Source organism: Lissotriton vulgaris, chromosome 9, assembly GCF_964263255.1.
Source record: "Lissotriton vulgaris chromosome 9, aLisVul1.2, whole genome shotgun sequence".
Classification (NCBI taxonomy): Eukaryota; Metazoa; Chordata; class Amphibia; order Caudata; family Salamandridae; genus Lissotriton; species Lissotriton vulgaris.
Window position 1 is genome coordinate 1232604593 of NC_141697.1, and position 24103 is coordinate 1232628695.

General features: G+C 47.3%; 1 protein-coding gene and 1 pseudogene across 1 annotated transcript in view; one reads left to right on the plus strand and one right to left on the minus strand.

The window, feature by feature from the left end:
• Positions 1-24103, minus strand: part of LOC147693133 (coiled-coil domain-containing protein 3-like) — a 161167-nt gene that overhangs the window by 90264 nt on the left and 46800 nt on the right. The gene's annotated exons all lie outside the window — the stretch shown is intronic.
• On the plus strand, positions 11715-18860 carry LOC147693134 (uncharacterized; annotated as a pseudogene).

Below are 24103 nucleotides of genomic sequence, written 5' to 3' on the forward strand. Positions count from 1 at the left end.
TTATTGCCCCTCATAAGTACCACATTAATACCCACATATAGCAATCAGCAACAGAAAGGAGACCAGTCAACCTTTAGAAAGTGCCTTCCACTGTGAGGTAATGAGTTGCTGCATTTGTAGTAAGTTTTGAACCATTTGAGTTAGAAACAAGTTTTTTTTTTTAATCTGCAAATTATGTAGCAGACAATGGATCATGTGGCAAATCCATAACTATGCGCAAAATGCCCAAACCGCATAATACCAGTGGCCCTGACTATAAATACAAAGGTCACTATTCCTCTGCACCAACTAGGATTCAATTATGGGTTGTTTAGTTTGTACTGCAGGGGTTTCTTTACCACCTAATCCAGTAATCGTGTAGCCTTGTCCTTTAAACTTTTTGGGATTTCCAGCCCTCCGCTCCAGTATCCACCAATGCTCGGGCCCTCTGTATGTTTCGATGTCTACAATAAATTTCAATATCAACATAAGGCCTGTAATCTTTGTGAGCCCAATTTTGTACTGGAGCTTGACCTACTTCCTAGTCTCGTTTACTGTGTTCTGTCGCCCAAGTCAAATCAGGATAAAGACTCTCATATCTTTTAGGTAATGTCACTTCTCGTTCATACCCTTTCTCTTCAAGAAAAGGATTTTTGTCATTTGAAAAATATTGTGATCTCCGTTCAAGGGATCGTGATCTTTTACCTCTCAACCTCACCTCTGGGGATCGATCTCCCTCTCCTCTATCTCTGCTTTCAGAATGATCTCTTTTCTCCTCTCTATCTCTATCTCTCTCTCTCTGTCTTCTAGAATGAGATGATTCATCTCATGTCCTGTCCCACTCTCTCTCTCTCCCACTCTCTCTGCCTCTCTCTCGGCGCGGCATAGCATCATCCCCACTGCCATCAGAACGATTAACATCATAGTCCTATTTACGGACCTTCCTAGCTCTTTCCTTCCTGTCCAGACCACGCTTACGAAACATAGCCGATAACACATTATTAGGTAAATCATGAATGTCATCAGCTTTCACACCATCCTTTATCAAAGCTTGAAACATGTCACATCTAGAGAATTTGTAATCATTAGTACGACCTTCCGAGCGAGACTGTCGTTCAGGTTTAATCCATTCACCCAACTCACCGAGTTCACGCACAGCCTCAATTACATAAGACAGAGGATTACCAGTCTGATTAATCAACAAAGTCATCTTCACTTGTTTGTATGCAGGAGGAGGAGTACGAATTATTCTGTTCCTCACAGAGGCAGTAAGCAAACTATCCATCAACCTATTCGCTGTACTTTAAAAGACAGCAGTTTTCATAACTTCCTCTTTCAATCGCTGAGAAGCATCTCTCAAAGTATACCACGGCTTCTCATTAAGAGGCCAGTCAGATTCAGTAGGGTACTTATGATTACAACCAACTACTGCCAACTGCAACAGATTAGTCTGATCATCCCCATCATAATTTGGAAAACATTCCTGAACCGTAGGATCAGAACTCAAAGTACAAAATTTCAAAGCATCACCTCGATCCAACGAGATTCCTGAAGCACCCAAATCGAAAAGACGAATCATCCAAGTAAGCAAGGATTCACCCGACTTCTGCCGGAACCTATCCAAAATGTCATTCAATTATTGTTGAGTATAATCCTCTAAGCTGTCAAGCGGAATACCCAGGGGATTATTAGGATTGCCCTGTAATTTACGTCGATAAATCGGTTGAGCGGAAATCTCAGTAAGGTCATCAGAGCGACAATGACGTCTTGTGCGAGAAGGCGCACGCGCAGCATTCTCCTCAGCCGAAGAAAATTAATCCGAAGAATTCCAAATATCACCATCCCATTCATCAGTATCAAGCTGCTTTTGCAACAACCATATGCACTTTCCTGGTGTTAACCTTACCACGTCTGTGTCGATATTGGTATTTCGCTATGCGCACAGCAGCCTTTTCGGCCACAGCTTGATACGTTTCTAACTTGTCAGCAAGCAATTTATTCTGACATCGTAAAAGAGTAACATCATTTTGAACCTTAACAAACTGTTCTTCCAAAGTTTTATTCTCACGTTGCAACCGAGAACAATTCTCATGTACAAGCCTGTACGCATTCAACAAAATCCAACCTCTACGTCCCAATATGGGAAGCTCATCACCTTTCGCCACCGGAACTTTCTGCAGGCACGCAACCACCTGAGCTGGCTCAGCATCTTCCAAACATGTATTCCAGTTCTCACTCAAACCAGTAGAAATAGCCCAATCATGAGCAAGCGCTTCATAAGCAGTTGACTCCCAACCAGGAATTTCCACAGGCAACTGAAAAGACGGTTTCGATTTTCTCGAAAACATTACAAAATCGTAGCTAAGAAACAAGGACAAACAAAAATAATATCAAACAAGAAAAAAAAACTGTACAATCAAACATATATATACAAAATCATTCACGGCGAGAACCCATGGATCCCCATACGGAATCACGAAGGCATACCCACACCCATCAATCGAAAACTGTTCGTGACGCCAAATGTAACGACCGGATTCTCAGAACAGGTAGCTTACCAACAGTAGCTGACCCAGTCGTCACGTAACGACACTCTTCTCAGGCCACTATTTACAAGATATCTAGAATACTCACCTGAGAAGGTGGAAAGAAGCTATTTACAAGCCTATACAGTCAAAGATACCACTAACACCTAATGGATTCCATATCTTATCCTATAATTACCTCATCTTATATTCTTTAACGTCTCCCGACGATATCTTTAACCTCACCCGACGATATCTTTAACGTCACCCGACGATATCTTTAACGTCTCCCGACGATATACACTAATGGGGATACTAATGGGGATTCACCTTTAGAAGTTATTTCCCTAATGAAGTTCACACTCTCCCCCCATCATCAGTTACCTTTCCAGAAGGGCATATCCCATCCTTCTGTATGTCAGCACCTGGTTAAAAGGAAAGGTCAATCTCATTCATAAAAACAACATTCAAAGATATTTATCATTAAATCTTTGTTCTACAATTAAGCATGACAGAATGAGCAAAAGAAACATGAGTTGAGTTAGTCGCTACCTATAACCTAAAAAGGGGAGTAAAAATGAATGATTAGATATATTCTACACTAAGCTCAGAACGCCTCACCTTAGACGTGTGTCTTTCCATCTCAGCAGCAGAGCTGATTCCTCTCTCTCTCTCTCTCTCTCTCTCTCGCTTTGTCTTCAATATGCTCGGGACTCTGCTCTCCCTCTATGGCTCACGAATACACGTCTGCACCGCTACGCCTTATCTACGCTGCCATGGTTCCAAAATACTCGAACCCTCTTCTGGACTTAGGCCCGATTCACAGAACTAACTTAAGACAAAATCCTAAACTTACTACTTTTGGTATTCACAGATATAAAGCAGACTTAAGTTAGGATTTTGTCTTAAGTCTGTCTTAAGTCTGTCTTAAGACAAACTTAAGACAAAATCCTAACTTCTGTGAATACCAAAAGTAGTACGTTTAGGATTTTGTCTTAAGTTAGTTCTGTGAATCGGGTCTTAGGTCTCTGCCACTCCTGTATGATGTCACTACAGGATCCTCAGTCACTTTCCATCTTCGTTTCAGGATTTCAATTAGCTGATGATATCAGTCTCTATGCACCAGCATTTGGACCAACTTCTTATGTCTACTCCACACGTTTCTCTCGCCTCTCTCTCCCTTGCTCTTGATAATATAGAGCTCTCTTTCTCTATGGAAAATTCCGGTATTAGGCCGACTCCCACCAAATTCCTGTACCAGTCCCCAGCTCCCTTCGCCTTCCATAGTGGCCACCTGCGTATTGCGTCTAGAGCCGGGGAGACAAACACATTCCTTCGATAAGGGCCAGTCTTGACCGGTTCCTCACTAGCGAATAACAGAATGAATTCTAAACACTACCTTTACCCTGCAAGCGCCTCGGACAGTCGAGGCAGAAATACAAAATGGCTTCTCTCTAGCTTTCGGGCCTGTAGGGCCAAGAAAACGGAAAAAGGCACTAAACCCTGTCAAAGCGCATAGTTAAGCCCCACAAATGAACGTAAATACAACTAGGACTGAGATGGTAGTGGATTATAGTCAACACCAGTCTGAAAATAGACTAAAACTACCCTGTCGCTACAGGGGTGTAAGGAAGAAAGCAAAGAAGGACAAAAAGAAAGAAGAAAAAGAAAGCAAGATAGATGACTTGAGAGACTGATGGAAGGAAAGGCGGATGGATATGGAGGTGGGAGGCCAGGGCGGTAGGTCACGTGGGTGGGGTGGGCTTGGGGAATAGATGTAGCATTAGGCGGAGGAAGGGCTGCATAGATGGTGTTAGCTGGCTGGCTTGAATAGCACTGTTGTAGTGGATAGATAGGGGGGCATCAGCTGGATGGGTGGAGGTTGGGTGGGCCACTCGTTGGATAGTTTGTTTTTGATGAAATGGAGGGTAGAACAGAACAATGAGTGGGCGCGTCCTTGGTTCAGTGGTAACTTGGTGAGTTAGCTAATGTGCATTTAAAATCAAACGCCCCACTAAGCATGGCCTTATAGGTTCTGATTCCCTGTTATTTCAATGTATGTAAGACTTATTGATGTCCTCAGGTAAAAGTAGTGTCACTTAATAGTAGAACATACAAGGATGACATAACAGGTATGCTGAAACCAACATGAAGAAATGCTGCGTCCAAGGATCACGGGAGCTTAATTTCATGCGGATACACCCCTGCTGTGAAGCAAGACTGTCAACTGAGCAACTGTCACAGAGGAAGTGACGTAACAGCATTGGTGATCATTGAGACCACTGCAGGTTCTTCCAAGCAGACTCCACACTATGTGAGACCACTGGAGGTTCTCCCAAGTAAACTATACAATATGTGAGACCACTGCAGGTTCTCCCAAGTAGACTCCACAATATGTGAGACCACTGCAGGTTCTCCCAAGTAGACTCCACAATATCTGAGACCACTACAGGTTATCCCAAGTAGACTCCACAATATGTGAGACCACTGCAGGATCTCCCAAGTAAACTCTTCGATCTGTGAGACCACAGGGGGTTCTCCCAAGTAGACTCCACAATATGTGAGACCACTGCAGGTTCTCCCAAGTAGACTCCACAATATGTGAGACCACTGCAGGTTTTCCCAAGTAGACTCCATAATATATGAGACCACTGCAGGTTCTCCCAAGTAGACTCCACAATCTATGAGACCATTTGAGGTTTTCCAAGTAGACTCCAAAATATGTGAGACCACTGCAGGTTCTCCCAAGTAGACTCCACGATATGTGAGACCACTGCAGGATCACCCAAGTAAACTCTACGATCTGTGAGACCACTGGGGGTTCTTCTAAGTAGACTCCACAATATGTGAGACCACTGCAGGTTCTCCCAAGTAGACTCCACAATATGTGAGACCACTGCAGGATATCCCTAGTAGACTCCACAATATTTGAGACCACTGCAGGATCTCCCAAGTAAACTCTACGCTCTGTGAGACCACTGGGGGTTCTCCCAAGTAGACTCCACAATATGTTCCCCCAAGTAGACTCCATAATATGTGAGACCACTGGAGGTTCTCCCAAGTAGACTCCACAATATGTGAGACCACTGCAGGTTTTCCCAAGTAGACTCCACAATATGTGAGACCACTGCAAGTTCTCCCAAGTAGACTCCACAATATGTGAGACCACTGCAAGTTCTCCCAAGCAGACTCCACAATATGTGAGACCACTGGAAGTTCTCCCAAGTAGACTCCACAATATGTGAGACCACTGCAGGTTCTCCCAAGTAGACTCCCCAATATGTGAGACCACTACAGGTTCTCCCAAGTGGACTCCACAATATGAGTCCACTGGAGGTTCTACCGAGCAGACTCCACAATATGCGAGACCACTGGAGGTTCTCCCAAGTAGGCTCCACAAAATGTGAGATCAATGGAAGTTCTTCCAAGTAAACTCCGCAATATGTGAGCCCACTGGAGGATCTCCCAAGTAGACTCCACAATATGTGAGACCACTGCAGGTTCTCCCAAGTAGACTGCACAATATGTGAGACCACTGCAGGTTCTCCCAGGTAGACTCCACAATCTATGAGACCACTGAATGTTCTCCCAAGTAGACTCCACAATCTGTGAGACCACTGGAGGTGTTCCCAAGTACACTCCACGATCTGTGTGACCACTGGAGGTACTCCCAAGTAGACTCCCTGATCTGTGAGACCACTGCGATTTCTCCCAAGTAGACTCCACGATCTGTAAGACCACTAGGGATTCTCCCAAGTACACTTCACATTCTGTGAGACCACTGGGGGTTCTCCCAAGTAGACTCCACAATCTGTGAGACCCATGGAGGTTCTTCCAAGTAGACCGTACAATCTGGGAAACCACTGGAGGTACTACTCCCAAGTACACTCCACAACCTGTGAGACCGCTGGAGTTTCTCTAAAGTAGTCTCCACAATCTGTGAGACCACTGGAGGTTCTCGCAAGTACACTCCATAATACGCGAGACATCTAGAAGCTCTCCCAAGTAGGCTCCACAATCTGTGAGACCACTGCAGGTTCTCCCAAGTAGACTCCACGATCTGTGAGACAACTGCATGTTCTCCCAAGTAGAATCCACAATCTGTGAGACCACTGGAGTTTCTCCCAAGTAGATTCCATGATCTGTAAGACCACTGGGGGTTCTACCAAGTAGACTCCACAATCTGTGAGACCACTGGGGGTTCTTCCAAGTAGACTACACAATCTGTGAGCCCACTGGAAGTTCTCCCAAGTAGATTCCACAATCTGTGAGACCACTGGAAGTTCTCCCTAGCAAACTCCACAATATGTGAGACCACTGGAGATTCTCCCAAGTAGACTCCACAATATGTGAAACCACTGCAGGTTCTCCCAAGTAGACTCCACAATCTATGAGACCACTGAAGGTTCTTCCAAGTAGACTCCACAATCTGTGAGACCACTGCAGTTTCTCCCAAGTAGACTTCACGATCTGTGAGACCACTAGGGGTTCTCCCAAGTACACTTCACATTCTGTCAGACCACAGGGGTTTCTCCCAAGTAGACTCCACAATCTGTGAGACCCCTGGAGGTTCTTCCAAGTAGACTCTACGATCTGTGAGACCACTGGACGTTCTCCGAAGTAGACTCCAAAATCTGTGAGACAACTAGAGGTTCTCGCAAGTACACTCCATAATCCGGACGACAACTAGGAGGTTCTCCCAAATAGACTCCACGATCTGTGAGACCATTGCAGGTTCTCCCAAGTAAACTCCACGATTTGTGAGACAACTGCAGGTTCTCCCAAGTAAATTCCACGATCGGTGAGACCACTGGGGGTTCTACCAAGTTGAATCCACAATCTGTGAGACCACTGGGGGTTCTCCCAAGTAGACTACACAATCTGTGAGACCACTGGAAGTTCTCCCAAGTAAACTCCACAATATGTGAGGCCACTGGAGGTTCTCCCAAGTAAAATCCAAAATATGTGAGACCACTGGAGGTTCTCCCAAGTAGACTCCACAATATGTGAGAACCCTGCAGGTTCTCCCAAGTAGACTCCACAATCTGTGAGACCACTGCAAATGCTCCCAAGTAAACTCTACGATCTGTGAGACCACTGAGGGTTCTCCCAAGTACACTTCACAATCTGTGAGACCAATGGAGGTTCTCCCAGGTAGACTCAACAATTTATGAGACCACTGAAGTTTCTTCAAAGTAGACTCCACGATCTGTGAGACCACTGCAGTTTCTCCCCAGTAGACTCCACGATCTGTGAGACCGCTAAGGGATCTCCCAAGTACACTTCACATTCTATGAGACCACTGGGGGTTTACCCAAGTAGACTACACAATCTGTGAGACCCCTGGAGGTTCTTCCAAGTAGACTCTACGATCTGTGAGACCACTGGAGGTTCTCATCCCAAGTACGCTCCACAATCTGTGAGACCTCTGGAGGTTCTCCGAAGTAGTCTCCACAATCTGTGAGACAACTGGAGGTTCTCGCAAGTACACTCCATAATCAATAAGACAACTAGAGGTTCTCCCAAGTAGACTCCACGATCTGTGAGACCACTGCAGGTTCTCCCAAGTAGACTCCACGATCTGTGAGACAACTGCAGATTCTCCCAAGTAGATTCCAGAATCTTTGAGACCACTGGAAGCTCTCCAAAGTAGATTCCACAATCTGTGAGACCACTGGAAGTTCTCCGAAGTAGATTCCACAATCTGTGAGACCACTGGAGGTGCTCCAGAATGTATCGGCCATTCGGTTGGAACTTTGTACGCTGTTATTCTGCCTTCTGCTGAATCTGTCTGCAGCTCGCCGGACGCGGGTCCCGCTTCGCGGACCTTGATCAGCAGGAGCCTGCACCGGACCTGGGGTTGTGGCGCTGAGGCCAGCTGAGGCGTGGGTTGGTTTTGCAGCAGGGCTGCGAGCTGTGCCGCAGGGACTCCATCTCCCAGGAGTCCCTGCCTGACTAACCTGCAGCACCTGGTCCGCTCTCCCTGCTTGCCCCGCCCCCTGACCACGAAGGAGCAAAAACCCCTGTTCCTGTTGCCGCGGTGGGACACTGTTTGTACTGACCTTGCCCTGGGAGGAGCCGTTCGGTTGGAACTTTGTACGCTGTTATTCTGCCTTCTGCTGAATCTGTCTGCAGCTGGCCGGACCCGCTTCGCTGGTTCCGCTTCGCGGACCTTGATCGGCAGGAGCCTGCACCGGACCTGGGGTTGTGGCGCTGAGGCCAGCTGAGCCGTGGGTTGGTTTTGCAGCAGGGCTGTGAGCGGTGCCGCAGGGACTCCATCTCCCAGGAGTCCCTGCCTGACTAACCTGCAGCACCTGGTCCGCTCTCCCTGCTTCCCACCCTACATAGTAGGCACAGCAAACCGCTGCGCGGGAGCGCGCGGGAGCGTCCCGGGAGAAGCCCGGGATAAGGGCGGGACCGTCTGGTGCCATCCGGGGCCGCCCAGGGCTGGGCTGGGCCATCCCCCTGAAAATTTTGGCTGCGGTAGCAGGGACAGTTAGCCAACTCCTGTTCACTGTTGACTGCTTTTCAACTGGGCGGTCGTTTCACGGGGCCCAGTGTATATATTTTCAATTGGCTGTTTATGCAAATGTCTACTCGTTCAAGGGAAGAGTTTGAGAGGGGGGGAAAGCCCTGGTTGTGTGACTGGTGCAATGGACCAGTTTATCACCCAAGTTGTCACAGTTATTGAGAAGGAAATCGCCATGACAGAGCGGCGTCTTTCTCGAGAACATCTTCCAAATAAGCAGTCGTCATTGGGTTCTTTGGCGCTAGTTCCCTCTCCAGCACGTGCAACCAACCCCGCGGCGAATGCTTCTCCCCTTTCAGATCATCCACGGGTTGCTGCTTTAAGGGTCAGTTTGGATAGGCTGGAGAGTATGGCAGCCTTAGCCCCACCTACTGAAGATAGTCCTTCGGATTTACGGTCCACTGAGACCTCCGTCCCTATGCTCCCTCCTAACATTTCTTCTAGTCATGGGGATTCCCTCCCTCCACCAGTGTTGGTACCGCTGGTAGCAAATAGACCAGTTCATATCAAAAGGAAAAGAACTGTTAGCCCGCGCAAAGGTAGCCATCCTAAACTCTATAAGAAACTTAGGAGACTTGGTACCAGGGTGGGGGGATCCATAAGGGCGCGGGGCTGGGTGTAATTTGCCCCCAGGGGGACATGAGGGGAGAGCCCTCTGGTGCTATAGCAGAGAAGACATGTGTTGATCTGACGACTGACTCTGCCAAATTCCCACCCCATGAAACCCCCTCGATTGCCCAATTAGAGAAAATGTTGAAATCATTGTTGATCCCGTCTTAGAGAGAGTTAAAGGGCTGACAGAGCGGTTGGATAGGTTTGAGCAAGTGACCCTGGACAACTTTTTTTCCATAAAATCTCTCATTAAGCTACACTCTAGAACCAGGGAGGATGGACTAGGGGGGGAAACTGCTGCCCGGGCGACCCCTATATCTCCACAGGGCCCACCTATTGCACCTGGAACGGCTAATGGGGTGGTAGTGGTAAATGCTCCTGCTGTACACGCTGTGGCTTCCACTGGGGGTGTTCGGAACCCAGGGTTGGGCGCAAGGGATGCTACAGAACATCCAAACACAACAAAGGCTAGTACTGTCCCTGTTAAGAAGCTTGTGCGGTCCGAGGTTCCTGGTAGAAATGACCCTGCCAAATTAAAAAACTCTGGCATTAGCAAAGGCCCCGAGCTAGCTCAACCAAGAAGAATTAGCTCCAATCCTCCACCAGGTATACAGCTTGAGGCGCTCCCTCTCAAAGAGGCCCCTAGAATACCACCCGTGAACCTACCTCCAGATTGTCAGCCTTATGTTGCCATCCTTACTAACGTACCATCCCTGAAGGTTGACCAGCAAAAATCCTACCAAACGTTTAAAAATAAAACCATGCACTGGTTAAGGACAAACAGACCTCTTCCTAGGGAACTAGATGGCCTGATCCTAGGTGTCAGAAGGGTAGGGTGGGTAGGCTACGGGCATAAGCACTTCGAGGGAGACTGTGTGGTGGTAAATTTTAAGGATGTTAGGGTTGCCCAAACAATTTGTAATCAGAATTTGGGGATTGATGGTGCAGGTATTGGTGTAGTAGATTTGACTTACTTCTACCCAAGATCTATAGGAAACCAATACGGTCTAATTTGGGTGGGGGATGGAGGCATAATTTTACCTCTCCCGAGAATCACTACATCCCTTTGCCATATCAACAAGTTGCTTGGTCAGGGCCATATGGGAGGACGCCAGGATATTGAAACGATACTTGCCCTGGGGTGGCTCCCTTGCTCCCGAGTCCGGGATCTGTGTTAGAGCCTGACGCCCTGGGCCCGAGTAATGCTAATTCATCATTTTTACCAGTTGCATGTAGCCCCCTAGATCAGGATCCCAACCTGGTTGTCGGGACCCTACAAGGAGAAAGTGCACCATGGTCATCCCCTGAAAGGGAGGGGGTATCCAGCCCTGAACCCCGCAGGATCCCTGCTGTGGCGGATCCAGTCCTAAGGATTCTCAACTGGAACATTGCAGGTATCTCAAGGAAGCTGGCTCTACCCGATTGGAACACCCTTGTGGAAGGCTACTCTATTTGCATCTTCCAAGAAACTTGGAGTAGGGAGCCTTGTTGTCACAAGGTAGGCTATTCATCCTTTTTTGTACCAACAGTGTCCCCCTCCTTCGGGGAAGGGCCGCCCCTCAGGAGGTCTCCTCATATGGGTTGCCATCTCGCTTGGCTGCCAAGTTGCTCAGCATGCGACAAATTCACCTGATCTACTTAGTATATCAATTAAGGGACCGCGGAGAGGGCTGATCTTGGACATTATTAATATTTATGCCAGGGGAACGAAGGGGGGCTCGCAATCACCCACAGTATCAGGGCTGGAATCTTTGCTTAGGCAGTGTCCTAATAGATCTCATGTCTTGGTCGCGGGGGACCTAAACTGCACGTTTGAGCCCCTCGGGTTGGAGGACACTTTGGGAACGAAGACATTAGGAGAGGGATACCAGTCCTAACTATACCTCCCATCAGGAGGTGGTCTCAAGTGGTTGTCCAAATTAATTCCTTAAACATGGAATTTGGTCTTAGGGCCGTTAACGGACGGACGACGTCAGATCCTTCTGGAGCCCATACTTATAACAGGGCTAACCATACGTCAAGGATAGACTACATTCTCCTTGACGTAAAGCTCGAGCTTCATGCGGGATATGGAGGTACTCCCATCAGTTGAGAGTGATCACAACCTCCTCTCTCTTGTCCTCCTTCCCCTGTGGATCGGGAACCAGGGGGTACATACGTCTCGTATAGCATCTATCCCCCTGGAAGTGCATCCCTCCAACTGCGGCAGACGTTTGAAGTGGAGCAAGCTTATTATAGACGAAGAGAAAGTGCTAGCTATCGGGGCACTTTTAGATACAGCCCAGTCTAAATTGGACTCACTGATTCCTTCGTCTGGGGAAGTCACTGTGCTTTTTTGTGATACAACCAAGGCCTTGAGTGACCTTTTCATTCTCCCAAGCAAGGCCTCCCGACCTGGCAAGAGTAAGAAGCTGTCCAAACCACCGGGTTGGTTTACTAAAAAATGCAGGGGGAAGAAAAACGCCCTGATAAGTGCTGTCAAAAGCAAATCCCAGGCTGCAATTAGGCTGGCCAGGAAAGAGTACACCCAGACAATTATTGCAGCAAAGAGAGAATGGGAGGATGGGTTCTGGGCAGATCTCATGGAAGCAAGTACGTGTAGGGATGCCAGAGGTTTTTGGAATCTTATAAGATCTAGGGATAGGCCGGACAGTACCCTGATGACGTGCAACATCCCAGCCCAGAATTGGTTTAACCATTTCTTGTCCCTCTATACCCCTACTGAGGTGGCTCCCCACACCACCTTTTCCCTAACTGACTGTATGGGGGATACTGAAGGTGCTCCCTTTACTGCTGGAGAGGTGGAAGGTGTAATCGAATCATTGGTGCCCCTAAAAGCAGCTGGGCCTGACAGGATACCGGGGGACCTGCTACGCGCAAACCCCAAGGAGTGGGGGAAGCTGGTTTCGTCACTGCTCAACGCTATCAATAGCGGTGCGCCTGTACCTGAATCCTGGAAGGGGGCAGAGGTTGTCCCGATATTCAAAAAGTGGTGTCGGGACAACCCCGCCAACTACAGGCCCATAACTCTCATCGACTCATCACAAAAAGTGGCAGGGAAGGTGATTTTAGGAAGGGTGCTCCAGTGGGTGGACGACAATAACATCTTGTCGGACTTCCAAGCTGGATTTCGCTCTGGAACCGGGACCATTGAACATGCCTTTAGACTGGCTCTCTTGTATTGGAAGGTGGTGGTGCGGGGCAAAGGCAGTCTGTGTTTGGCCTTGATAGACCTTAAGACTGCCTTTGACCTGGTACCAAGGGAGGAGTTGTGGAAGGTTCTGTTAGAACTGGGGCTGCCTCCGTATATCCTATCCCTCCTTGTGAGACTACACGCCGGCAATTTTGCGCAGGTGCGATGGGATACGAATGATGAAAAAACTGACAGGATCCCTGTGGGCAGGGGCGTCCGTCAGGGATGTGTGCTAGCTCCCACTCTTTTCTCTCTTTATGTGAACGGAGTGGTTGAGCATTTGTCAAGAACCCCCTCGGATGCACCGTCCCTGGCGGGTAAACGGATCCCAACACTGGTCTTTGCAGATGACACCCTTCTTAGCTCAAAGACCCCCATGGGCCTCCAGAGCCTCCTGAATAGCTTTCAGGAGTTCTGCTCATTAAGGGGATTGGTAATCAATACTGACAAACCAAGTATTTGATTATGAATCTGCCTAAAAAACCTGGGCGTCCCCCAACTTTGAATTCTGTCCCTCTGGAGAGGGTATCCGAGTTCGATTATCTGGGTATCCGCCTTAACGACTCATTGAGCTGGAACCCACACATTCAAAAAATGCTCCTCAGTCATAAAAGGGTGGGTGGTGTATTACTGGAAACGACTCTACAACTGTGAGGAGCAGCACAGAGCGCAGCGCGCTCAGAGGGACGCTATTACTGGAGCGATTGCAAGCATTTTTAAAATCCCCGTTTTTGTCATTTTGTTTTGTGTTAATTTTGACCTTTTACCCTGCTTTTAAATTTGGCCACTGACTTGCACTATAATAATTTGAAATACACCGTGTTTGGTGCGGGTCCTTTTCTCCCTCGAGAAGCACTGCGGCGGACATCTTGGGTGGGGGGTGAATGGCCCAGAAGCTTTGCACGGTCTAGTCGTCACAAGGACGCTAGACCGGTACTTAAACCGGTCATGCTGACGCGCAGCGGGCTCGCGCTGCGGGCCCGCTGGAGCATCGTCGGAGTCACGCCAGAGTCCAGCCCGTCTGCGCCCGTCCGCGCATGTACGGGCTCCGGGGCCAGGACTTCTGACCACCGGCTAGTGTACTCGTCGGAGGAGCTGTTCCAATTCGATAATGGTGAGCAGCTATCAGACCCTGCAGTTCTGGCAAAGCTGGATAAGTATGCCATTAAATGTCCCCACAATGGCAAGCTTAGAGCCCAGCCCTCTCTGTTGAAGTTAGCCAGCCTAAATACTAGGTCGCTCCATAAACATTATGTGGAGATTTTTACATTGCTTCAGGATAGTGATATTGATGTTCTAACTTTAACAGAGACCTGGATGAATGATAACTACATGCCAGATATTATTGCGGCTCTCCCAACTAACTATGACACGATATGGCATAACCGTGCAGGATGTGCACGGGGGGGAGTAGCAATCCTATTTAAAAAGAATCTGTGAGTAGGAAGACTAGTGTCAGAAACAGTGGATCTATCCGACCTATTAGGGGTAAAGATTACCTTGAATAATTCTTGTTTGGTAGTCTTGTCGGTCTGCCGACCACCCAATTCTACCCCACTATTCAATGATCTATTTGCCCTCAATATATCTGATCTTTGCACGAGATATAAAAAAATTGTGGTAACTGGAGATTTTAACCTACATTGGGAAAATCCTCATAAAGATCTGGCCAAAAGTCAACTGGATATTACAATGCCCTCTTTGAGCTTTAAACAACTTGTGGAAGTACCCGCAAACATCAAAGGTCATACCCTTGATCTTGTTTGGACCTCTGACCCAAATGTGATTCTTAGAGATGTTTTACCATGTATATGGACCGACCATTATCTATTGAACTGTGAAGTCCATATTGATGGTCATCTAAGTCACCTATCTCGGGGAGTCAGAAAAATCCGTAAATGGAACGAGGTTGATTTAAAAACCCTGACTGAGACATTTCCGGAAGTGGCCCGACCTTTTGGTGCCGGAAGCAACTTGGACCTGGAATCCACGGATTTAACATGGAGCTTGTGTCAAGCTATCGATCAGATAGCCCCTGAACGGACGCAGCTCATTAAAGGACCTGGCAAAGGAGCTCCATGGTTCACACCGCTCCTGAGGGAGCACAAACGGAAACTTCGGGCTTTGGAGAGATCCTGGAGGAAAGCTAAACATGTCATAGCCAGGGATCAGTATAAAGCCTTCCTACATACGTATAAAAAACATATATTGCAAGCAAAGGTGGAGCATTATGAGTCGCGCTTAAAGAAGGCTGGGAATGTCCAGAAAGAGACCTTTAAAATTCTATCCGAGTTGAGCAAAAAAACGGAAAACTCAGAAACTACTATAAGTTGTAATACCTTTCAGGGATACTTCCTAGAAAAAGTGGAGAATATCATCTCGGAAATAAAAAGTAACACAGTGAATGAGCCTGTTCTACACCTTGACCCCCCATAATGCTACTGACTGTACTATTGAGGAGTTCCCAGAGATAGATGTGTTGAGTTTGGAGCAATTGATGGGTAGAACTAAATCTGGCTCCCCAGCTGACCCGTGTCCCCCTAGTGTATTTCGCGTGGCATGCCCCATTTTGGAGGAACGTATTATTTCTCTCCTCAATAGATCATTAGAAACGGGGTATCTACCTGCTGAATTTAAGGAAGCGCGAGTTAGGCCCTTGTTGAAGAAACCTGGTGCGGATCCTGCGGTCTTGAAGAACTATAGACCAATCTCCCAGTTGCCCTTTCTCTCTAAGATCTTAGAACAGCATGTCCTGAAGTTTCCATCTCTTCACGTGGAGTCTCACTGTCTACTCCACGAGCGACAGGCAGGCTTTCGAGCACATCACAGCACCGAGTTGGTGATGCTCTTGGTGCTGGATGAATTAAGAGGCATGGCTGACAGTAAGAAATCGAGTGCCCTGATCCTTTTAGACCTGTCAGCGGCGTCCGATACTGTCAGCCATGCCCTTCTCCTGGAAAGACTGGATGACTTCGGGGTCAAGGGTGGGGCCTTCAACTGGCTGAAATCCTTTCTTCTGGGAAGGACACAGATGATACAACTGGGGGATTTGATTTCAGATGAGAGGACTTTAGAGTGTGGGGTGCCTCAGGGCTCCGCATTGTCCCCACTACTGTTTAATCTCTACCTTCAACCTCTGATTGCATCTCTGGCCAGTATGGGCTGTAGAGTTTTTAATTACGCGGATGATACTCAGCTTGTGCTGAGTATCGATAACACTGAGGCCGCACAGTCCCAAGCGCAGAACATCTTGAGGTATACGGTCAGTTGGATGACTGGAAACCTGCTAAAGATCAATCCGGATAAGACCGAGGTACTGGTAATTCCATCTACCACCTCACCTTGGAGCGACCTCTACTGGCCACAGGAGTTAGGGTCAACTCCAAAGCCGAGTGCAAATGTAAAGAGCTTGGGGATTAAGCTGGACTGTGACTTGTCAATGTGCAGCCAAATCTCCTCTGTTGTTGGAAGCTGCACGAATATCATCAGGCAGTTACGTAAGCTAGCCCCTGTTCTTTCCCAGTCCATGTTGCGAACAGTTGTAGCGGCGACCATTATCTCAAGAATAGATTATGGGAATGCCCTTTATTTAGGTCTCCCTAAAACTCTAACTAACAGGTTGCAGGTCGTGATGAACGACGCGGCGCAACTGATTTTTAGACTCCCTAGAAGGACCAAGGCCTCTCCCTTGTTACAGAGCTTACATTGGCTCCCTATAAAGGAGAGGGTAGAGTTCAAGAGTCTATACACGGCCCATAAGGCAATTTATGGCCATGCACCTGTTTACATCAGAGATCGTCTGAAAGTGTATAATCCAAAAAGAACACTCCGATCTTCTGATTCTCAGCTGCTGGTCTGCCCTCGGTACAAACTGGTAACCAAGGGAGGGAGAGCCTTCTCAGTGTTGGACCCTCAGCTCTGGAATAAACTACCTGATGGGCTATGCAGAGAGGTGAATCTCCTGCGATTTAGAAAATCTTTAAAGACATTGCAGTTTGGAAGGGTTTTGGGTATAGTGTAGGCTGGCTGCTGCATTATCTCTCTGTGTTGTACGTAGTTATTGTATGAATTCCATCGATTTTCGAGCGCCTAGAGACCTGTAGGTGATTGGCGCGATATAAATCCAATATAACAATAACAATAACAATACCAATTACTTAAGGAGCAACGCTCCTCCACAAGTAAACCTATTGCCCCAGTTGTGGAGATATACAAAGCCAGAGGGGTTAGTGCTGCCTTGTACGGGGTGGAGTTGTGGGGCACTTGCAACCTGGACGCATTAGCAAAATCGGAGAGCAAATTTTTGAAAGATCTGATGGCTCTCCCGCTGAGTACACCTACAGTACCCGTGCTATTGGACCTAGGTTGCAGAACGATTAAGGACCATGCCCAACTCCGCCCCCTGCTTCTTTGGGTTTGGTTGTGGTGGGTGCCCGAACTAGCCTCCTATGCAGAGGCGCTATCAGAGGTCATGGCCACGGAAGGCTGGTCCAGGATTAAATGGTTGAGGGATGTAAAATGGTTACTAATGGAGTAAGGTGATGCGTGGGCATCGAGAACTTCCCCACCTAAAGCCATGATAAAGAAACTGTATTGGAATTGGGTCTCTTCTAAATTACTTTCAGATCCCCGTCATTGTAATTCCACCGCAGCCTTTGTGAGGATTAAAGATGTGGTGGCTTATGAACCTCATCTAGATATGATCTCCATCCCTCTTGACCGGGCTCTGTATTTTAAGTTTAGAGTGGGAACCCTACCAGTAGGTGAACTTGTTGCCCGATGGAAATCCTCTCACCAGCTCTCCCCCTTTTGTGCGCGCTGTCCCACTCGAGTAGAGTCGGTAGCCCACATTCTTTTCGAATGTCCGGATTATTGTGCACCTAGGAGGCGCTGGCTCAAACCTTTATGTAGACTCCTAGGCACCCGCCAGCACACAGTGGCGCTACGCATTCTATTGTCTGACACATCCGCTTTGGTTGTTTGCGGTGTCTCAAAAGTTTTAAAGTGGTCATGGTTGATTCGTGTAAGAAGGCTGTCCCTGTCAATGTAATTCTTGTTTTAACTGTTTTAACATTTTTATTCCCTTGTTTCCCCTTCTGTGTAAATAGGAAGTGATTGCTACAAATGTTGTGTTTTATAATTGTTGTACAAGCTTTTATGATATTTTTTATATCGAAATAAAGCTATCAATCAATCAATCAATCAATCAATCAGTATCGTAATAGTTCAGAGGCAGAACAAAGGACAGAGGGGTTTGCCAATGTTTCCTTCCCGTACATGAAAGGCTCACTACTGCCTGCTCATTCCAGACTGAGATTTGAGTGGTGGTGGTGGCAGCTCCATTGTTTTTCACTGGTACAGACCTTTAACTGGCTTTTCCCGGTAAAAGTTCATCACCCCTTAACCGAGGTCTCTTGTATACTTAAGGTGTGTAATATGTGTAAGGAGAGCTTGTGTGTCGTGCTGTGCTTCAAGATTATGAATATTGAGTATCTGTTAGGACAAAGTGTGCATTGCTGCACAAGATGGGGGAGGCTCGGCTCGCTGTCCTTTGCCCCTAGTGGACACCAAAGCTTGCATGTCTTTGGTTACTCAGGGCCCAATACTTGAAAGTGGAGTTACTTCATCGGTGGGAAGAGTCCCCCTGATCCCTCCATGGTTTAGGGTTATTGATCTGTCGAGTCCTTTATTTTTCTGCTTCTCGCGCTTACCTAACAATGTGGGCTTTGTGGCTCGGGTAGTGTGAGCTCAGTCCACATCCCAAAGTAGGCCACTTCTTACAGCCTGCCTGCACCCGGAGCCTACACACTTCCTCTTGGTATGAGGTTTATTTACTTTGAAGAAAGGTAACACTTTGCTGGCCCGCTTGTTCCTCCTTTGCTTTCAAGGTTGGATCAATGCTGGACTCTCGCGTCACCAGGACTTTGAAGAGTCTGTGCACATCCGTTGTGGTCAGACATCTCACGGGGATAGAACCTTTGGTGCCTTTGCCCTCAGACTGGGGCACAGCCTGGCTGTGTGAGCTCCCTGCTGCTTTGGGCAGTGTGAAGGAGGGTAGTTAGACTTCTTTTCAAGGATCGGAGCGGACTCCGGCCACCTGGGAGATCTTCTGCACCCAAGATACCTCACAGACCGAGCAGTGAGTGAGACCCCTGCAGCCAGCTGGCCTTGGCAATGGCAAACACTGAACATCACCTGGGTTGTGTCAAAATGTCCCGCCTTTCAGAAGAGGTCCATGGGTGGCTGACACACTAGCTGTGCACGGACCCAAAACAAGCCACTTAAAACAGAGAGAGTCGCTGCAACTTTAGAAAACGAGCCTCGTGTAGGGGGAGATATGCATGTGAGTGACACCTGTGAGTTGCACGAAGATGGCGGATATTACTTTTCAAGGCTCAAAACTGTCTATTGGGAGCACCAGGCTGGTGCATGTACTGCTGGGGGCGTGGCTACCTAAAGACCCCTGCTAAAATACTATAACATTCAACATAAAAAGATAGAAAGGTGCTGAGTGAAGATGGCTATGTTGAGACTATGTTTATAGTTATGTCCCTCATCTTCAGACGAGGTTCCTAAGGTCCTAGTGAAAGCCCTGCCTATCCCTGTCGGGGTCCGTTTTGGGAACAGCACATTTGAGAGCGTGACACTGAATCACAGGAGCAGGTCTGAGCCACGTGCTTAGGGGAGCAGAGATGTATGGCGCGGCCAGAAACAAGGTATCCTGAGAGCCAGAGAGCGAAACCACATCAATTGAAAAATATAAATAAAAAGTAATGGTGCACAAAAAGCAGACTTGTTCATCTGAACCGCATAGGTATGTGTGTTTATTCGTAAGATCTCATACCACACGTCATAGGACGCCCTGACATGTTCCAATTCAAAGATATTGACATTTGCGATATTAAGTGTATTGGGAAACTAAAAATTATGTATGTATTTCGAAATTAGAATATAAAAAGGTGACCTAATTTCAATAAACTTCAAACTTAAAAAAAAAAAACATAACTAGCAATTAAAATACAGTAATAAGTCAGTAAATTCACGTGAATTTAAAAAAAAAAAAAAAAAAGGTGACCTAAGACAGGAGGGCAGGTCACTCTGGAAAGGACACCTTTCATTTTGCTAGAAGGGGGTGCCAGAGGTGGGGTTTGAAGAAGGCAAAATTTAATTTGCTAAGCAGTCGATCTATTCAATGGTCTGGGACCCCTGAAAAAAGGATGTTAAAACAGATAAACAGTGGGATCCTGGGACACAGACTCACTCACTCCGCCGCACTTTCTGACCGGATGTCTTTGACAAGCAAGAAGCTTGTGGTGCTCAATGTTAACTTTACATACACTGGGCTCCGGCTCACAACAGAACCGGTTCATACCTCATCCCAGAGCAGGCTGAAGGAAGAGCCAATAGACCCACTCTAAAAAAACAGGCACGGCCCGATTCACAAAAGTAACAAAAGACATTTGGGAGTAGTAAAGTTAGGATTCCTAACGTCACTACTCCTCAATGTCTTTTGTGAATACTGAAAGTCGTAAAGTTAGGATTTTGTCTCAGTTTAGGAGCAGTAAAGTTTGGAATCCTAACTTTACTATTCCTAAATGCCCTTTGTGAATAACAAAAGTCGTACAGTTAGGATTTTGTCTCAGACTACTCTTGTGAATCGGGCCCATAGTCCCTGGATGAAAGGCTAAAGATTGAAAATCACACTTTGGAACACAAGATAGAACCAACCAGCAGTCCTGCTGCACTGGCGAGTCCACCCCTCTCAGTGGGGTACCAACAGCCCCCGCGGTGCAGGAGGGACCCCGAACTCCAGGGGGCCCTCTCTGGCACTGTGCTCGGCTGGTGGTTGAGAGCTCCTAATTGGGTCCGGAGGTGTGGTGGGGCCCCCCAGGCACTTTGCTGGGGGGCCCCCTCGAGTGACTTACACCACTGACCCCTCTTCTCTCTGGTTTGGTGAGGGCAACCGCTTGCATTGGCTCAACCCCTAGCAAATAGCTCACCTTGGTGTGTCCAGTATGAGACCTTCACCTCAACTTGGAAGAGAATGTGCTTACCAGTAATTCAGAGTAAGATACATTGATGAGCAAGACTTGAGTTGTTTTTGCACCGGCGTCGATTCCGTTATATGAGCCATTGGGTAGCTCAAAACTATACTCTTGGGCAAATTAGCTCCAGTAAATAATTGCTTCATGGTAGTACAAATAAATGTGTATATACACCTTTTCAAGTGTTGTTTTGTCTCTGCTGATTAGTTTAGGTCCTGAGTGCTGGGAGGTTAGTGCCCTGCTGAAGAGAAAACGCTGGCCAGTGTGTAGAATTGGCCGAAACATCTTTCTACGCACAACAACAGGCACAAAGTTAATTAGGATGCCAAAACTCACTTTTCTGCCCCTTCTCTGTATTGTAGCACACATTTTGGCCTGGCGGTGACAGACAGTAATACAATGGCTGTATGTCTGTCCATCCTAATTATAGGTAAAATATAGGTATTTGCCCAAAGATCTTACTCCGTTGGTCTGTTGGAGAGGTTTGGTTGTGAGGGGGACAGAGTAGTCACCACCGTAGCTAAACCCATGTCTACACACATCTAAATCGGGTGGGCAGACCATAGTCCTGGTGGTAAACATACTCCATTACCATTGCGACGGAGTATACTTACCCCTATTTATAAATCCGTCCCCTTGTTTGCCAAAACTAGAGGAGAGAAAATGAGCCCCGAAGACAGCCTTGAGCCCCAATAATGCTGCAGAGGAGAACACTGGCCATGGTGATCAATGGGACCGAAGAACCTTGACCCGAATGTGGAACCGTCAAGACGAAGATGGGGTTTCATCTTTGCCGCAGAACTTGAAGCACCTTCTGGGCTTCACTGTACATCACCATTCTACATGTTCTGTCAAGAAAAGTTCACTTTTTTTCCAAAATATAGCACTGGCCAGCACCTCAGAGAGTACAAGTGACCACTTGATGCCACTGCCCTGGAGGGGTCAAGTGTCCAGAGGGTGGGAGGGACAGTCACATTATTTACCCTGGGGGGAGCGGTCACGGGTCCCGAGGGAGGACCAGTTACATTGCTGGCCCTAGAGGGGCCAAGTTTCCAGAAGGGGCCAGTCACATTATTGACCCTGGGGGGAGAGGTCAAGGGTCCCGAGGGAGGAACAGTCACATTACTGGCCCTGTGGGGGGACGGGGGGGTCAAGGGCCAGAGGGAGGACCAGTCGCATTGCTGGCCCTGTGGGGGGGGGGGGGGTCAAGTGCCAGAGGGAGGGCCAGTCACATTGCTGTCCATGGAGGGGTCAAGTGTCCAGAGGAAGCAGCAGTGAAATTGCTGGCCCTGGGTACCAGCAGTACACGACTGGACCGCACTGGACACTGCCCAGTTCGCAGTCACTGCCTTAAGGCCCCAAGAGAAGGCCTCACAGTAATGTCAAGGTTGGCAGATAAGACGGTAATATCCATGTTACACACTGGTCAGCTGTGTGCCAGTGTCCCTTGTCAGAATCCATGGCCACCACCCTCTCCCCTTGGAACTGAGCTTGACTACTTGGTGGTAAACAGGAGACGTGGTGAGTACGCGGGTTATTACAGGGAGTGCAAGGTGGGGTGATTTAAATACATATATTTACATACATACATACATATAAACACACAATTAAGAGTTTGGGGAAAGGCACTTATTTTGAAATGCAACAGGTTAGCTGTAGCTCGAGTACAACAGGTGAATATGTTCTTGTTGCTGGTTCTGTGGGCAGAACCGGGTCTTTCTGTTCATAGATATGTCGAATTTTGGCCACGGTGCGCCGCTGCCACTCAACACACGGCAACTTATTACACAAAAAAAGAAAATAAAGTCAGGAAATCAGACATCAGGCTTTAAGCACTTCCAGCTGGGAGTTTCGTGCAGAACACACCTCCCTGAAGTGGGGGACGCCATTTTGTGAAACAGAAACTCTCTCAGAGGTGTGGGAAGCAGCGGACTCTCAGACGGGGGTCACTGCTGGATCTCGAAGTTTCATTTCCTGGCCTAGGATTTTTTATTCGTACATTAATGTAACTTTAATTGAGTTTGTTCTGTGACGATTGCTAGGTAGAAGGGTATCCGCGTTCTTAAAACCATCATTCCCCAGATGAAGGGGTGACCAGATGGCTTCATTTTACCAGGACACCACTTTTTTCCTGCTTTCGCTTTAAAATCAAAATTGTTGTTTTCAGGTGGTCATTTGAACAAACCCAGGACTACAACTCCCAGAGTCCACTACTTTGGAAAATGTCAGCCTTGGACTGAACATGTTCACATTCACCTGTTCCAGGTAGGCCTGAATTCGGTTATTTCTCATTTAAATACAATAGCATCCCATGTGGGAATGGTGAGAACAAAAATGTTTTGTCCTGAAAGTAGTGTAGAAAGATGGCGACACTGTCATGGTGCAATTATGTCTTTCATGACTCTATTTGTGTCTGCCCCAGTGCTTAATTTGACCCGGTGGTTTCCAGTGCTCGGCACCGGCACTTCATTGTCTACACCGGCACATATGACATTCTGCCACAGGTTTTTTTTTAATTCAATATACATAAAATAGGATTAACTCCCTCTGCCCAAGCCATCCTTATCGTGTTGAGCACCTGGAATATTGTGAATTGTCACACGTATACGGTTGTGATGGTTATTAGTTGTGTTGGTAAGGTCATTGACAACCCACCAGGGGCAATGGGTGGTGTAAGCTTCAGTGGCGTTCGGGCGAGGGCCCTGGAACTTTGGGGCATATTTACAACTTAAGTGACGGAGTGCAGCGCTAAGCCAAAAAGGCTAACGCCGCGCTCTGTCACTTTAGAAACGCAGGGCTGCACTGTATTTACAAAAATACAGTGCAGCCCTGCGTTTCTCCCTGTGCTGGTGCTAAAATAAGTGGCCTAGCGCCAATCCAGGCACCCTTGCACCAGAGTGCAAGTGTGCCTGCGTTGTGCAAAATCATAAATAGCGATTTGTAACTTCTAGGTGTGCTGCTTGTGCAGCACGCGTATAAGTTGCAACTGTACAGTTTTAAAATGATTATTTATGTGCAGGAAGAACTACTACAATGTAAATCCTCAGGCAACCATTCTATATATTTACTAACATATTATTCCATAATAAACAGAGCTAATTGACACATTAGTGTCAAACTTTATCAAAATTGTTTTAATATCCACATTTAAATTAGACAAACACATCCCATGTGCATAAATATGCAAACAATCAGGCTCTAAAACAATACAATGCAACCA